A 17,734-nucleotide genomic window follows, 5' to 3' on the forward strand; every position below is an offset into this window, starting at 1 on the left:
CCCAAGCAATCTTTTATTTATCTGCTTTATTTCTCATCCTCACATCTATTTTGGTTGCTCGTGTCTCTTCTCACCTTTGTGTTTCTGCTCTGCTTCCTGCTCTGATCACTGTTGTGTTGCCGTGCGCAAATAAATTGGGGATTTCATTAAGAAATCACTAATTAACAGAGTTCATTCCTCAAAAGTCACAGGCACAAAAAACACTGACTTAATAATAGACCCATGGCAAAGTTGTCTGCTATGTATGTCAGTGACTGTGTGCCTCATCGTGAAGGCCAGAGTGCACCTGTCTGGAAAGACGACAGTGACTCTGAATAAAACATGACTGATGTTTGACATGCGAGTATATCATCATGGCCTCCGGGGGAGATGGCATGATGATAAAAACACAAGGTCATTATCGATAGAACGAACACATAGGCATGTGCACACATATGCACAAATGCACACAAAATATAGAGCATTATTCAAGTAAAAAAAATACACATAGATATCATCATACACAATTATAGTATGGTTTAGCTTGCACTCCTTAACACAGCTACTGAAACATCTAAAGACCACTCAGTACTGCTTTAAAAGCCACGACTCCTTAAAAATAATAGCTACACACTAGTGTCAAACAACTTGACAAATGTTTCTTAAATATCACTGAGGGTGGTACCGGACCGCTTTAAGAAGTCGTTGTTATGGCTACTCTTAGTCATCATGATGTCACATCCTGATTATAATGTCAAATGACTAAAACGAAACTTATCAGAGAAATAGACGCTTGAACATGCATCAGAAACATCCTTGAAAAACATTATTTGTTGTGTACTGAGTACAAGCATACTAAGTGTGCTAGTTTTCTAGTTTGGCCCATGTCCCATCCTCTAACATGGAGGGGGTGGAGCTTATGACCTATACTGCAGCCAGTCACCAGGGGGAGCTCTACTTGCTTTGGCTTCACTTTTGAGGAGCTGTCCCATTGTCCATCTTTAATATTACAGTCTATGGCAGGTGTCTTCAACAGGGGAGGGGAGGTACTGCAGGGGGGTCGTGAAAGTTTTGGCTGATTAGACAGTTTTTTATTATCCTGTTTAACCATGAACTCAATAAGAAGGCCAGCACTAACAACAGGTAACAGTACCTATCTTCGAGAGAAGTCAGAAACTAGTGCTTAGAAAGAAACCAACCATAAGACTGTTTCTCAGCCATGCATTCAGTGCTCCTTTACTGTCCATCCTTTAACAAGCATCGACTTCCAAATGGGACACGCATTGACTTCAGAGAGGACTGTCTCTGAGAAGTGTGGCCTCGCAGGGGGACAAGGATGGACTTCAAAGGACACATGCTTTGAAACACATTACATTCAAATGGGGTGCATTCAAAACACCATTAGCTTCAAGTGAGTCACCCTTCATAGTTTATTGACTTCAAACGGTGAGAGGAAGGTGAACCGCAATACACCCAGTTAGTAAAATGCGACACAAGTTCCCCTGGAAAATGGTGGGACATCTGCCTCTGCTCTAAGAAACAGCAAAAATAAAAAATAAATAGAATAAACAGACTTAAGGCTCGGACAGCACAGTAGCATGGTGTTAGCACTGATGCCTCACAGCAAGAAGGTTCTCGGTTCGGATCCATGGGCCGACTGGGCCTTTCTGTGTGGAGTTTGCATGTTCTCCCTGTGTCTGCGTGGGTTCTCTCCAGGTACTCCAGCTTCCTCCCACTGTCCAAAGACATGCTGGTTAGGTTCATTGGTGATTCTAAATTGGCAGTAGGCGTGAGTGTGAATGGTTGTCTGTCTCTCTGTGTTAGCCCTGAGATAGACTGGAGACCTGTCCAGGTGTACCTCGCCTCTCGCCCAATGACAGCTGGGATAGGCTCCAGCCCCCCTGCGACCCTTAACAGGAGAAGCGGTTACAGAAGATGAATGAACTTCAGGCTCATGTGAATCTTTTTGATTTCAAGAGTGGTAAGACAGATTGAGGTGGAAAAGAAGTTTTGGGACTCATTGTCACAAAAGGTTGCTTTATTTCCAAGGCACTACTGTCATAAAAGAATGTTGTTGTTATCACGTTGATGTTCAGCAAATACGTTTATACTGAATTTTGGCCAGAGGAAATCACTGCATAAAAAAATGTAAAGAATAAAAAAATGATTAAACAGAATTTAGTTTCCAGAGGCAAATATCTGGCGACCTGTCCAGGGTGTACCCCGCCTCTCACCCTCTCGAACCTTCACAGGACAAGTGGTTACAGAAGATGAATGAATGAATGAAATTGGCATTTGCCAAATAACTTTTTAAGTGTGGTGAATAATTACAAAAGTCCATTTTCATCACTCATTCACAGGCAGAGTACATCAGAGAAGAAAGAACAAAATCTATTTTTCAACATTTATCAAGTCAAAAGAAAAGTCCAACTGGTTGTGTAATTAATGTAATTAATGGAGTCATTAATAGTCAATGTTCAGTTTCACTACAGGTACATGTGCATTTACACCACATGGAAAAATGTAATTTCACACAGAAACAGGCACACGAACAACAAATGGACTGCATACAGTCTGATTCATACTCACGTTAAGACAAATACACATGCAAAAACAAATACACACTACAAAGAAACACTCACATGCCTCACAGTTCTTTCTACACTGTGATGGGTTCAATGACCATGTTGACAGACAACACAGCGTAGTGATAAGCGGGGCGGATTCCCATTACTGTGCCTGTGTGTAGTGTGAATTCATCTTTAAAGCTGGATACGTAGAAAACCCTATGATAAAAAACAATGCAGTACATTGGTAGATAAAAAGAGGTCAGAGCCCTGTTGTAATGCTCTCTCCTACCTTCAGGCTGACATTATTTCTCCAGTTTCACTGTGTCTTTTCTTTCTGTTTCCTCTCTCATCTTTTCCTTCTTCCTTCTCACAGCTGTCTTCACCCCCCCCCCCCCCCCCCCCCCCCGCCTCTAGTAAATCCCTCTCGTGTCCCCTGGCTGTGAGGCTCGGAGGAAAAGCAGATAGTCAGTGACACTCCCAGTGAAGCAGTCGGCCTGATGCTGGCTCCAGTTCTCCCTGGGGTACAAGAAACTAACTAGAAAACAAAAACCTGTACACACACATCCGCAGACAAAAGCTCACTGCATTTATTATCTACACTTATATGCAATCCTTTTTAAACCTTTACTCTATTCAAAGTCAAAAGAGCCATTCACCTACAAATGTCAACATACTGTCACCAGAGAAAAAGAAGAAAATCTGTAGGATTCATCCTCTGGGTGTTATGAACGTCTGTACCAAATTTCACATCTGATGGGTGTTGAGACATTTTGCACAAAAATTTAACTTAAGATGCCACTAGAGGACAAGGTATGTAATTAGGTCATCAAACATCATTGGAATTCATCATCTCAGTACCATGAAGGTCTGTGCAATCCAACCTGCAGTTGAGATTAATTCCAGTCAGAACCAAAGTGGCAGTCTACACAGCACTGCAATCCCATTGAGCTCCAGTTGTGGCTAAAAATATGCACATTTTAAATAAATAAATAAAAAGTTTCCATCAGCAATCAAACATCAGCACACAAACGCCATAAAGGAATGGCTTTTGGTTGATTCCGGTCTGTTCAGAAGCTGTCTGGCTGTCTTTCCACCTTCATGCTCTAAATGTGATATGACAGATGAGGGGTCACTGCATTCATTTATAACAGGCAATAAAAAGGAAGAAAAAACAAAATTCCTGCCGCAATTACTGTCACTTCATGGCTGAGCTAGCTGTGTGCTAACCCCAGGCTGGCCTTAGTTGCCCCAAATGCGATGATGATTCACTGACTTTGAGCCTTCATGGGGACAGGAAGATGACTGTTCATGTGAGTGTGTGTGCGTTTTCCTCATTCGGTGTGCAGGCTGATGCCATGCCAGAGGGACAAAAATGTTACCCGTAGGAATTTAGAAGGGCACACTCAGAAAGAACAGAAACTAAACAGAAGGTGACTACTCTATCCATCTTAGTGTATATGCTCCATGATTTATGTTTGTGTGTTCATCAGTGGATTAAAAAATAAAAAGGGGCTGTTTTCAGGCGATTAGTCTGACCCCCAGTATTAGCTCCTTATTTCCCTTGGTAGCTAAACATATTAGAACATCCTCTTGGCCTTGAGCCGTCCACACATATTGCCATGCTCCCAAACACACAGGCCGACACAAAGGTGAACGCATGCAGGTGTCAGGTCTGAGAAGTAGAAAGAAAATTAGTAGACGAGATAAACGAAAGCCAGATACATTCTAAACAGGATTCTTAAGGTTATCAGCTTGCCGGGTAACTCATCTGCAAAAACTTGTAAGTCCTTGAATTGTAATGCCCGTCACTCTACCGAGGAAATCCGGCATTTTAATCCCAGATCGGATAAGTCCAGCGGTGTGGAACAAATAGAATGTGAGGGCTGACAAGAAGACGGGGGAAATGTCAAGAAACCATAGGAAATCTATACTGTTGGAGTAAGACTTGATGTGATCTACAGATTAACGCTCTACATGTAAAATACAGCAGATGTGGTGACAGAGTGCCACTTGGAACATACATAGTGTTAAGTGTCATTGTTTTTTTTGTTGGTTATTTTTAGTTTAGGGTTAAAAAAAAAAAAAAAAAAAAGATGGACAGCACTGAGAGTCCCGTATGCATAAATCAACTCCTTGAGCCTCACCTGTTCTATGAGGCTGAAATTTATCTAGCAGTTACCACAAGTGTGGGGATAATATTAGGGAGGCTTGAGCTGAGGGTTTTATCTTAAGGTCAGGTTTTACATATCATATCCGCGCACACGGGAATTATGCAAACACACTTGTTGGGAGTTAAACACATAAATACAGTATGTGTAGAAGTTGGGTAACATTTCAAAAGCACTATTCATGTTCACACACATAGATGTGTGTGAGGCCGTCTCGGACACACACACACACACACTCACACACACACATTGTTAGCGACAGCACCTATCTGCCACCCACAGTAAGTGACCTGGGTTAAATATGAAATGACTGCTTGTCCCACACTCAGGATTAATGGGCTGTGGAGAAAGGAGATAAAGGCACATCATTACCACACACGCACACGTACACACACACACGCACATTAAGAAACATCATTAAAATTGGTGGAATATTTTGAGATACGTTTGAATTTTACTCCAGCGTCTTTGAAGTTTCTGAGGGGATTGTTGTCTTCTGCAGATTACTGCATTGTGCTTACAGTGGTTTAGCATCAAAATAAACAGAAATCACTGGAGGATCCTGTCATTTAGACACTAAGAATTTGAAATGAAACTAATAATGATAATAACAGCGACTTCCCTGGGGAGAAGATAGCAGAGCACATTTAAATGCCTATTCATTTCTGTCTGAGTTCGAAGCTTCTTAATTTCTACAGCATCACCGGATGTAAGCTTATACCAGCGTGATGGGAATAACCTCATTTAATTTTTTATATTTTTTTTATCAACACATACGCCATGTGATCGTAAACTGCATGCCTTCTGACGTCATTTAATATAGATACGGACAGGTTTAGAAAGTTGGCACTACCCTCTGATATTCCACCTATTGGTGAAATAGTTAGCCAGTGTGATGACAGCCCACTAAGGTGGAAAGAGGTTCAAGAAGTGGTACGACGTGCAAGAGCCTCTTCAGCCCCGGGACCTAATGGGGTCCCCTACCGGCTGTATAAGAGTGCACCAGATGTGCTGAGGTTCCTGTGGAAATTGATGAAAGTAGTATGGAAGAAACAGGTTATTCCCAAGGCATGGCGCAGGGCAGGGGGGATTTTTATTCCCAAAGAGAGGGACTCATTGGAAATAAGCCAGTTTAGACCAATTAGTCTGCTTAATGTTGAGGGGAAGATTTTCTTCAGTGTTGTGGCACAGAGGTTGTCTAGTTACTTGGTTAAAAACAGACTAGTTGATACGTCGGTGCAAAAGGCTGGGATCCCAGGCTTCTCTGGATGCTTAGAGCACACCAGCATGATTTGGCACCAAATTCAGTTAGCAAAGCAAGAGAAGAGAGACCTGCATGTTGTATTCTTAGACCTGGCTAATGCTTTTGGGTCAGTGCCGCATAGTTTGTTATGGGAAGCATTTGACTTCTTTAGAGTTCCAGGCAGTATAAAAAACTTAGTCAAAGCCTACTTTTTAGACATTCAACTCTGCTTTACCACAGCAGAGTACTCTACAGCATGGCAGCAGCTGGAGGTAGGCATCATGGCAGGGTGTACAATCTCTCCACTAGCCTTTACAATGGCAATGGAGGTTATTATTAGGGCTTCCAAATGGGTGGTAGGTGGAGAAAGGCTGCAAGGAGGGCTTCGCCTCCCCCCAATCAGGGCCTACATGGACGACATGACGACAGCAACGTCAACCGCTCCTTGTACCAGAAGATTGCTGGATAAGCTAAATAGCAACCTGCAGTGGGCTAGGATGAAAGTGAAGCCTATTAAATCTAGGAGTATTTCTATTGTTAAAGGAAAGGTAGTAGATAAGAAGTTTGTTATAAATGATGAGGTAGTTCCCACAGTGCTGGAAAAGCCAGTGAAGAGCTTGGGAAGATGGTATGATGCAAGTCTTAGTGATAAGGCGCAGTTTGAAGGGTTGAGGCAGGAAATGATTCAAGGCATTTCAAGCATAGACCGGTCAGGGCTACCAGGGAAGTTAAAATTGTGGTGCTGGCAATTTGGTTTACTGCCTCGGCTAATGTGGCCGCTGACGGTGTATGAGGTTGCCCTTTCAAAGGTAGAAAAGTTAGAAAGAATGATTAATTCATTTATCAGAAAGTGGCTTGGTGTCCCACGCTGCTTAAGTGACACAGCCTTGTATGGGAAAGGCATTCTGGAGCTCCCAGTTACCAGCCTAACAGAGGAGTTTAAGTGTGCTAAAGTTAGACTGGAAATGACTCTTACTCAGTCAAAGGATCCAGTGGTTAGGAGTGTAGCGCCTACTATTAAGACAGGGAGGAAGTGGAAGGCAAAAGAGGCAGTACAGCAAGCACAGGCAGCTCTTAAACATAGAGATATCATAGGTCATGTACAGCAAGGGCGTGGAGGCCTAGGGCTGTGTGCAGGGAAACCTCTGTGGAGCAAGGCATCAGCAGTGGAAAGGAGAAAGATGGTAGTGGAAGAAGTACAGAAGCAGGAGGAAGCAGTTAGATGCTCGAAGGCAGTGTCGCAGGCTAAGCAGGGTCAGTGGGTGAACTGGGAGAGTGTGGAGAAAAGGAAGTTGAAGTGGAGAGAGCTTTGGAGCATGGAGGCTAGCAGAATTAGATTTATGTTAGGGGCTACTTATGATGTGCTGCCAACTCCCCAGAACCTAAACCAGTGGGTAGGTGAGGATAATGCCTGTCCACTGTGCACTTGTGTCTGCACGCTTAGACATATTCTGACAGGTTGTAAGGTTAGTCTTTCCCAAGGACGTTATACCTGGCGTCACAACCAGGTACTGAAATGTTTAGCAGCTGCAATTGAGGAAAAACGGGTGAATTTAAATTCCATGGCCGTTAACAGAGAGAATAGATGTATTAAGTTTGTACGGGAGGGAGAAAAGGCTAGACCAGCAGGCATCAGGCATAACACGGGACAGCTAAGAGTAGGAGGAGCCTGGCAGATGAGAGCGGATTTAAATGGACAACTGGTTATTCCAGCTGAGATAGTTAGCACTCGACTACGGCCAGATCTGCTGTTGTGGTCTGAGCCAGAGAAAGTGGTTTATTTCATAGAGCTGACTGTCCCGTGGGAAGACAGAGTTGAGGAGGCTAATGAGCGAAAAAGAGCTAAGTATGCAGAGTTAGCAGCAGATGCAGAGCAGAATGGATGGAAGGCTTATGTCCGCCCGGTAGAAGTGGGTTGCCGTGGATTTGTGGCAAAGTCGGTGATTGCTCTGCTGAGTGAGCTGGGCATACGAGGAAGGAGCCAGAGGACTGCGGTTAGCAACATGTCCCGGGCAGCAGAGAGAGCGAGCGACTGGTTATGGGTGCGCAGAAAGCATGCTAGCTGGGGAACTAGCTAAGGTAAGGAAGGCCGCATGTAGGCCTCGATTTGTTTGTTACGCGATTTGTTTGTTACGTGTTTTCGGCCCGCAGCAACGGGGCGAATCACGGTAGATTTGCTTGTTTGTTACGTGGTTCAGTCCGCATCAACGGGGCGAATCACGGTAGATTTGTTTTTGTTACGTGGTTCAGTCCGCATCAACGGGGCGAATCACGGTAGATTTGTTTTTGTTACGTGGTTCAGTCCGCATCAACGGGGCGAATCATGGTAGATTTGTTTGTTTGGCTCGTGGTTCAGTCCGCATCAACGGGGCGAATCATGGTAGATTTGTTTTTGTTACGTGGTTATTAGTTACTATATTAGCTGTTGATAGACATCGAATGGTGAGGGAAACAGGGTTGTGCAGTGGCGGTGTGGAGGGGGGTGACTCCAGGACGCTGGAAATCACTGTTAAGCCTTCTCGAGGTGTCGTGGGCCTAACTTAACGAAACATCGGTGAAGGGAGGTGCCCACTTGAAAACCCCAATGACATGCTGCATACTGCTGTTGTCTTCTTGTTACGTGGTAGCTATGGTTAGCTGCTGAGCGGGCCATACAAGCCAGCAGCGTTTAGTTAATGTTTTACAATGTCTGAACTATGCTGCTCAATGGGCTTACAAGCCAGCAGCTTTTACTTAGTTTATGTAGATTATAGGTTAATTGTCATATTATATGACCATAGGTTAGGTAGGGTCTCTTAGCTGAACAGGGCCTCTAAATGTGTTTTGCCTGGGATTTTGGCACAAGGGATTATAACATCTTATCCTGTGTATTACTGAAATATCACACTCACCTAGTCCTCTCTATCACTCCTCATTTATCCCCCTTTTTATGTCTATTATTAAGTTTTACTATTCCTTCCTCCCTAAATATACATGATATATTTCTTTGATGGGTGAAAATGCTAACAGTGTTAACTGTTGAAACGAGAGAGGTTCAGAGAGGTTAAAACCACCCCTGCATGTGCATGTGATCTTAGGAAGATTATTTATTGCAGTAGAAATTACTGATTGAACTGGCTGAAGGCTTTAATAAGAAAGTTATTATCTAAAGACTCCAACCTCAGCATAATCAACCATGCAAAAAGAAATGGGTCTCATAATGATTTGTTCAACTCTAGGGAGGGTTAATTATCATCATTTAATGATTAATTATCATGTCTATAGGCACAGCCTGCTTTAAATGAAGTCTGTCACGGCCTTGCCATACCACAATGAGCAAAGCAGAAATGCCCAGATCCATTATATAATGGTCATATGACCGTTTATCGTGGACAGAATAATAGTTTCTTGTGTCTGCCTGCTTGCCATCAAACGTTCTAACATGCTTTTTGTTATTTCGTATTGTACTTCCACGTTCCACGCCACGAGGAAGCATGCACAGTTAACACAACTAAAAATCTTTGATCTTCAACCCACACTTCTCACATCACCACAAATACACACATATAGTCTATACACGCACACATATACACACACTTTCATTCTGTGCTGATTCATACGTCCCTGTAGATGTAGTGTGTGCATAATCTCTTTTAATAATACATAACAAAAATAAAGCTACTTCTTCCATTATTAACACTGGGCGCTAGGAGACACCCAGGCTTTATTGTACAGTGTGAGCTGATATGCTGCATGGTCACACACATACGTGGACACATGCACACGGACTGCAGAATGAAACGAAAATTCATGCACAGACATCGTTGCATATTGATAGATGCATATATATTCACAAACGCTGATGTGATTGCTGATTCTTTGCCGCACAAAGAACACGGTCGTGACTGAGGGAGACAGCCAAGTGTTTGATTGCCAATGAGCGCCTGTAAATCATTCAGGAGATCATGATGATGGCTGTCTCCTTGTACAACACCGTCTGATCATGGAGAGAATGAAAGAGAACGGGTGGAGGTGACTGTCTTGTTGGTAAATGCCAGGAGATGGTAGGAGCTCTAAGACACTTCACAGAGAACCTGCGTATGTGAGTTCTCATTCTCCATTTGTCTTAATGAGAAGGGTTGTAATATATGACCGCTTTAGCAAGTAGCAAGTTCCTGGCTGTCAGCTCCAGACCTGGCATCATGGAGAGCTTCAATTTGTCAAAAGACCTTTCACACATATTGATAATTTCTTGAGTTTCTGTTAAGGATGTCCTTCTGTTTTAATTGTGGTTGGCTAGCATCAAAGATAACAAAAAAAAAAAAAAAGAAGAAGAGGAACCAGCAGTGGAATATATGGTCTGTCAGACAGTAATTTGGAAATTATGCAATGTGGATGTTTGGCAAAGTGGTAGCAGGAGATCGCTACACAATACTGACAACCTGATTTGCCACCAAAAGAGAAGAAAAAAAATATCATAATCATAATCAGTTGCACCGAAACAACCACAACACTGAACACTGCGTTTGAAAGAAGAGAAAAGTTTCCTTGAGAAAGTATCAAGCGAAAAATACTCCAGAGAGGGTTAGGTGGTTCAAGGCGTTGGATGACCAGCCAGTTTCTGTATTAGAGAATACAGGTTTTTACCGGCTGTTGTAGCTTCTGGAGCCAAGGTACGGGCTACCGTCTCCTCGCTACTTTAGCATTAACAGCCTCATTTATTGTAGAAAAGAGAAAACAAGCCTTTATGAATGTCCAGAGGACTAAATCTGGTTTATTTAAGATCGGATCGGAACTCGGTTAAGCTCAATATTAAAGTTCAACGACTGTTTTTTACAACCTGGACCTTATTTCTGGCATAAAATATGATCGTTTACTCACCCATATAACTTTGTTGTTATTTGGAGTCGTTCGTCAGATATTTACATCTGCGTATATCCATATAGTGGGAGTGGCTGGGGCACCGAAACGCAGCCTCTAAATAACGCATTATCATTATCTTTAACGGGTTAATTTCACCAATATTTTGTTATGATACGCTAGTGCTATTCCCCGCTGAGTCCGGAGTTACCTGTTATCTATTCACGGACGTGCAGCGGTTTGTTGTTCTTTGACCAGCTGTTTCTCTCTTTGCCTCCGCATCCTCCTTTCAACAAGCTGCTCATCCGTATACTCTGGCTCAAAACTGTAAGAACGTCCATCATAAACAAAGCCGTCGTGCACAACCTCAGAATTGGAAAAATGTTCAGCCATGTTGCAAAAAACTAGCAGTAGCAAATTACAGGTTAACAAGTTGAGAGACGACATCATCCAGGTCAGAGGTGAGTAGGTCAATCTACAGACCTCGGATGATGATGACAGGTAACTCTGGACTCAACGGGGAATAGCACTAGCATGTCATAACAAAATGTTGGTGAATTGAACACTTTTCGCTGCAGATAATGCGTTATTTAGAGCGTTTCGGTGCCCCATCCTCTCCCACTATATGGATATACGCGGATCTAAATATCTGACAAACGACTCAAAATAACACCAAAGTTTTATGGGTGAGTAAACGATTGCATTTTATGCCAGAAATAAGGTCCAGGTTGTAAAAAACAGAAGTGCCCCTTCAAAAGGTCGGCTCGGGGCATCCCTAGTTTCTGTGGTAAAAGCAGAATTTGGAAGAGAATGAAAACCTAGTTGTCACGGTAAAGATCACCCTCTTATATGCCATTAAATTGTGAAATTCTCTAAAAATCTATGATTTGGGAACTAACAAATTTAAACCACAAACAGGAGGTTGAGCTTTTGAAAAATTTGAATTGAAAACTCTTTTTGTTTTATACTGCCCAGAGGGAGAGTAAACAGCGCTGCACACTTCCTGCCACATTCACCATGCCTCATGGGAAATCTCGGTGATAACACTGACAATGTAAATCTCGTGTTTTTCTATCAGTTGTGTGTGAGTGTGCGTAACATGCAACAACTTATCCGCTAGCGTTTATCACAGCTCATTACCACGACAACGAAAGAGTCAAATCCTCTTATGCCAATGAGCTGCATTTAGATTTACCCAAGTGCTCTTGGGAGAAGACCCTCATTCAACAAACACACACAAACACACACAACCAAATACATGATAGGTTACACTGAGTGTTTAGATTCATCCCAATACTCCAGGGAGATTCAGACTCATTATGCCGTGGATATGTTGGCTGGCGAGGTGCTTAAACTGAGGCCAATGCTGCGAGGCCGCCCGAGTATTTGGTCTTGGCTTCTTTATCGCCTCTTATTTACCCAACTCAGGCAGGGACTCACTACATCTGATGGCAGTCTGGCCACCTAGTCATTTTGGAGCTGCAAAATCAAACACATCAACATGTTTTATGCATAAACACATAAACAGAATTACACATAGCCACTTGCACTATGCACGCACACACACACAAACACGTGCACAGTCATTTGAATGATGAAAATGCAGACTCAGGAGAGAAGATGTGGATGGGATGAGATGAGTCGGCACTGTCACTACCCATGGGCCTGTCTTACGGCTAGACACGCACCGATATTGAAAAGTACACACACACACACACACACACACCTATATACACACAGTTTTGGCTCAGAAAAGCAACAAGATGGCAGCGCTCATTGAATTGATATCAATATTTGGCCAGAAAGATATTTACACTCCCCTTTAATCAGGGGGAACAGATGGCCCCAAGGTCTGTGAACTGTGTCCATGCCTTTAACCAAGCACCAAGTCCTGGCAGTGTTTACATAGAGAGAAGAGGAAGATGGGTAAAGGGAAGGAGAAACAATAGGGGTGGCCCATTGTTTCAAGACTGACATGCTGACAGTCCTAACAAGCTAATTAAGGGGAGCAAATGTTGATTGTTTTTCAGTCTGCAAAAGGAACAATTAAACTTCACTTTTAATGAAGGCTGTTAAATGAACAGTATGGTTACCACCATGCTGTGATACCACAGCAGCCCCAGGGAAATGTGAAGTAATGGAATCAACACAGAACAGAGTCATCAAGCAACCTCCGTGGCTGAAAAATTAGGCCAACATGAAAAATGCAGTTCCTCAAATGGCCTCAAGGCAGGTTGCAAAAGAGTCAAACTTCAAATGACCTCCCTCCACGTTGAATTGTCCAACTTTACAGCAGAAATAAACAGGTTTACTGCTTGGCACAAAAAAAGACAAACAACAAAAAAAATAAATTTGTCTCTAGTTAAATTTCCATCCATAACAAGTGTACAGGAGGTACATTTTTCTTTCATCAATTTGAATTGTGCCACGACTTTAAGTTATGCATACTACGGTAGCTGACTTCAACCTGCACCAGCAATCACAACACCGCCATATTGGCAGGAAATTTTTTCGAATTACTATTCGGTTGACAACTGCAAGCAAGTATCTAACTTTTCCTTGTACCAGTTACCTCCACCTGTTGAGCTGTTGTGGATGTCAGAATAGTCAGGGACAAGCAAAGGGGAAATCGTTTTATAGGAATCCCAATAATCCTGCAAGACGACAGATGTGAATTACTACGATAAAAGGCACAAGAAGCAGGCACGAGAAAATGGAGTGGTGGGATCTCCCAGGAAACGGATTTCACTTGTGTAGCGATCACTTTATATCAGGTACAGAATCCAGCGTTTTCCAAGAGATCCAACAGATTTCTTTCCCAAAGGCAAGTTATACTAAAGTTTATAACGTGGATTACAAAGGGGTGTTGCTCATTCAGCACTAAAACTACTCACAATGAGAAAGAAATTCAGGATTAAACAGTTACTTGTTATTGCAGTTACGTTACTGCCATGAACGTCCTCAGAAAAATTAAGCTAAATTAAGGGTCCATGATATATAATCTGTTGAGTTTTGCCTTGTTCTGGTCAATTTCTTTCTGTTTAAAGTGCACAGTAAACTCTGACGGTGTGAAATCAGCACTGGCGCCATTCATTTTTCCTCAGAGTTTTCCTGCCAATAACGCAGTGTCAACAAAAAACGTCACGTGACGCCTGGAGCTCTATAGGCAGTGAAGTACAGGTTAGAGAAGGGGCCTGTAGGTCACTGGTTTGATCAAAATCAGAATCAGCTTTAACGACCAAGTATGTGCACATACAGGGAATTTGACTCCAGTAGCTTTACTCTCTTGAACATAAACACATGAACTTGTGTACCATCTGCCCTAAGGAGTTAAGTGAAATAAAAATAAAAATAAGATAAATAATAAATCTCAATCTATACACATAAAATATAGAATAAGAGCAAATATATACACCCATATATGTCCATGGCTGAAGTGCCTTGAGCAAGCAAATAAAAAACAAACAAAAAAAAACTGGGGGCCTTGCGTGGCTGTGTGCTCACTTAAATTGATTATCTGCAGAAAACGCATTCCTTGTATGTGTGTATGTACTATATATACTAGATGGTAAATACAGCTGATTTGATGTGATTTGACCTGTTTGTCTATTTTTGAATTAGCCGGTTGTTCGTTGGAGTCAGGCTGTACCAAGATGGAGAGGGGCGGGTGCCACCCACAATGAGCTTCGAAAGGGCTCCTCAGGAGTCCTATTGGTGATATCCTGGAGGGCTCATCCACTTTTGTATCAAGTTAATGAGTTAACTTAGTCTGAAAAGTTGTTAAAAAGAGTTAGTTGTCGCTCTACTGCTTAAGTGACATCACAGACAGAAGTTATCATGTTTGTCCTTTAAGCAACAGATTTTCCTGAGGTCTTTTGATCTATTTTCTTTTCCTGTGCAGTCATCGCGTCATTTCTTTTTGCCTTCCTGTCTTCTGTACTTTACAGGGACCTTCCCTGGAAAGTACGTCATGCCCTTTAAGTCTTGATCACTTCAGAAATTACATGAAGTTCGAAATGTTGTCACACATTCAGCTTTTAATCTTCGGTCGACTTCACATTCTCCCTCTCGGTCTGCACGTATGTGTGTGTGTGTGTGAGTGTACCATCTGCCCTAAGGAGTTACGCTCAAAGAAGAAATTTCATGTTTCCATCCTTTTTAAAGCACCTTCTCACACTTATGGTTGACAGTTGCTTTGAGGTATTTGCCGCTTCACACACGCTCACAAACCAGACCAGACTGATTTCCAGACCTCACACACATGAACACACAAATACACAAATCCTCACAAATAGATACCAGCACACACTAATCCTGGCCCGGGTGTTGAAATTGCAGTAATACATTTCTATAGAATTGCTCTAGATGGCAAAATTGCATAAATGCAACTTGGGAGAAAACCTTTTCACCGTTCCGGGGATTAAATCTTCCTTCTAAGCCCAGATCAAATATCTGATTGTTCAGCCTGCTGCTGCTTCAAGGTGAAGCAAATACACACACATGCACACACATTTTGATGATATAGATTAATCCATTAGACTTTTTGCCTAGTATCCCCGTGTTCTCAACTTTTGGTTCACAAAATCCATGGCCGTTTCCCTCACAACAAGAAGGGTTTAATTGCACCACCTTCAATTAAACATAAGCCAATATCCCTGAGCAAAATCCTCTTTAGTTGGTATTATGCACCTATCTTAATGCTTTTATGGAGGAGGAAGAGATTGAGGAGGAAGAGGAGGGTTTTATGAGGCAGAGATGATTAGGGTTAGTTCTCATAAAAATAAAAAACTCATGGATTTAACAACAGTCTCTTTATCTGTTTCTGTCAAAGTCTCTCCTTTTATGCTTGGTTTTTGTCTTTCTTCTTCTTTCTGTTGCCTTTATGTGTTTATTTTTTCCTCTAGCTATCCAATTGTCTCTCTTTTGTGTGCATTGTCTTCCTGATCCACGACCCTCACAGGGAAATGATTATGGTTCCAGCCAGTGTTTTAACCTGTCAGACCAGAAACCTTAGATCTACAGCAGACTTTGCATAAAAGATGATGTGAGGAGAGACTTTATGTAGTGTCCCTGTGCTATATTTGGTCACATAAGAAATATGTTAGCGCTGTGCACTTCAAGATCATGGAGAATATAAGGTTTAAAAAAGCTATAGCAATTTAAAAAGGTATTTTCTACAATGGCAGTTTGGGAATTGGACTGGATATAGCAATCCTGATTCTTAATAAAAACGTCTTTACAATTTCATACCAGTTCCAAGCTAAATTATATCAGAATTAAACCTAGATCAGAGCATGAAGCCATGCAGAAAGGCCAGCTCTGTTTACCCTTTTAAACACACAACAGTCTGCGTCATCAAATCAACATTTTTGACCTCAGCAGGGATGATTTATGTGGGAATTATGAGGACAAGAGGACAAGTATGCATGTAAATGGCTACCATTTCTATGGTGGTTTTCTTTGTTGTGCTTAACGATGATCCTTATAGAACTGGTCAAACTTCTCATTATGTGTACACCAGAAAGAAACAATGCATAGCGGTCGGCACATCTCAAAAATAATTCTGCTGGCCGTGCGGCTACACAATTCTGCTTCCAAAGATGGTGTGAAGTCAGAAGCACTAACCGACTGATTGCCCCACTGCACCCACTCTACTACCCTGCTTCTCCACTGCTCATGAGCTTTAGTGGTTGCGGTGGTTATTAAACACCATCTTTTATGGAGCACATAATTGGAAGATTTTCAGGGGGTGGCTTGTCCAATATGTAGGGTATGTACCATTTATTGTATTTTAAACCTGTGGTTATAAAGCGTGCATAGCCTACATGCATCTCAGTTAGCACCAAAGTGTAAAGCAATATAAAACACTGCAGGTACGATGTAATACATGAGACTGCATCATGCAAAAGTCGTTCAAGGTTGGATGGTAGGTTGTTTCAAGCGTCTTGGAAACTGGCCAGAGTTCTTTTGTGGATTCAGGCGGTCTCAGTTGATGTGTATGACTACACGGCTGTATGTGTGGAGTCAATGGCATGCTGAAGAATGAATTTCAGATTCTTCAGATGCCTCCCTGGTAGTGTTGGTGATGGATGTATATTCCTGAGCTTCACAGAAATGAAGATACTATTGATATTGAACAAATACCCAACTCCCTCACCATGCTCCAGTGTTGCTCACAAACCACTAGTCCTTGTAGCGCACTGCACAGCCCTTCAGCCAACAAACTGCCTTCTGTTAGAATGAAATATTCCAGCAGTATCCATCCAGGGCATCTGCTGCCATTTTCTGCAACACAGTTCTTGAGTGCAGAGGTGAGTTGCTTGGCTTTGTTTCCACATCAGATGAATGTTCAGTCTAAAGGCTTTAACTAAGTCCACTTCTGTATTGACTTCTTCAAGACAGATGGGTGTGATTCATCGTGGCTTCTGCTATTTATGAACTGACGGATCTGCTGGACACCTTACAATATCAAAGGTAAATCACTTTCTTGTTTTCTCTGCTGCACTCAGTTTTTCTAGGCCAGTCCAATCATTTGCAGAAGGAGAATGTAAGAATTTTAACATGTACATGAATACAAAAAAAACCAAAAACAAAATGCACAATGTATATTGTATGTGGGTGTAACAACAAGACCTGTGCCAGGAAACAAAGTTCCCTACTGAGAGAAATAATGAACAGGTGTCCAAAGTACAAGCTTGAGTTAGTATGTGAGAACGTCATGTCTGCCTGTGCTGACTGTCTGCTTAATTTTGAGTATTCCTGTCTTTGCTTACTAATTCAGTTCTCAAGTCTGACAGAGTACGGGCCTGTCATATTGTTGTAGACAATGAGAAAGGGTGACCTAAACCTTCCATTCGCATTCTAAACATCATTAGTATGCAGCCAAAACAGAGGCAAATAGACTATAAAGGCTGTCACAGATTCAGAATTAACAA

This window comes from Chelon labrosus (genome assembly GCF_963514085.1).
Source record: "Chelon labrosus genome assembly, chromosome: 13".
NCBI classification, from domain to species: Eukaryota; Metazoa; Chordata; class Actinopteri; order Mugiliformes; family Mugilidae; genus Chelon; species Chelon labrosus.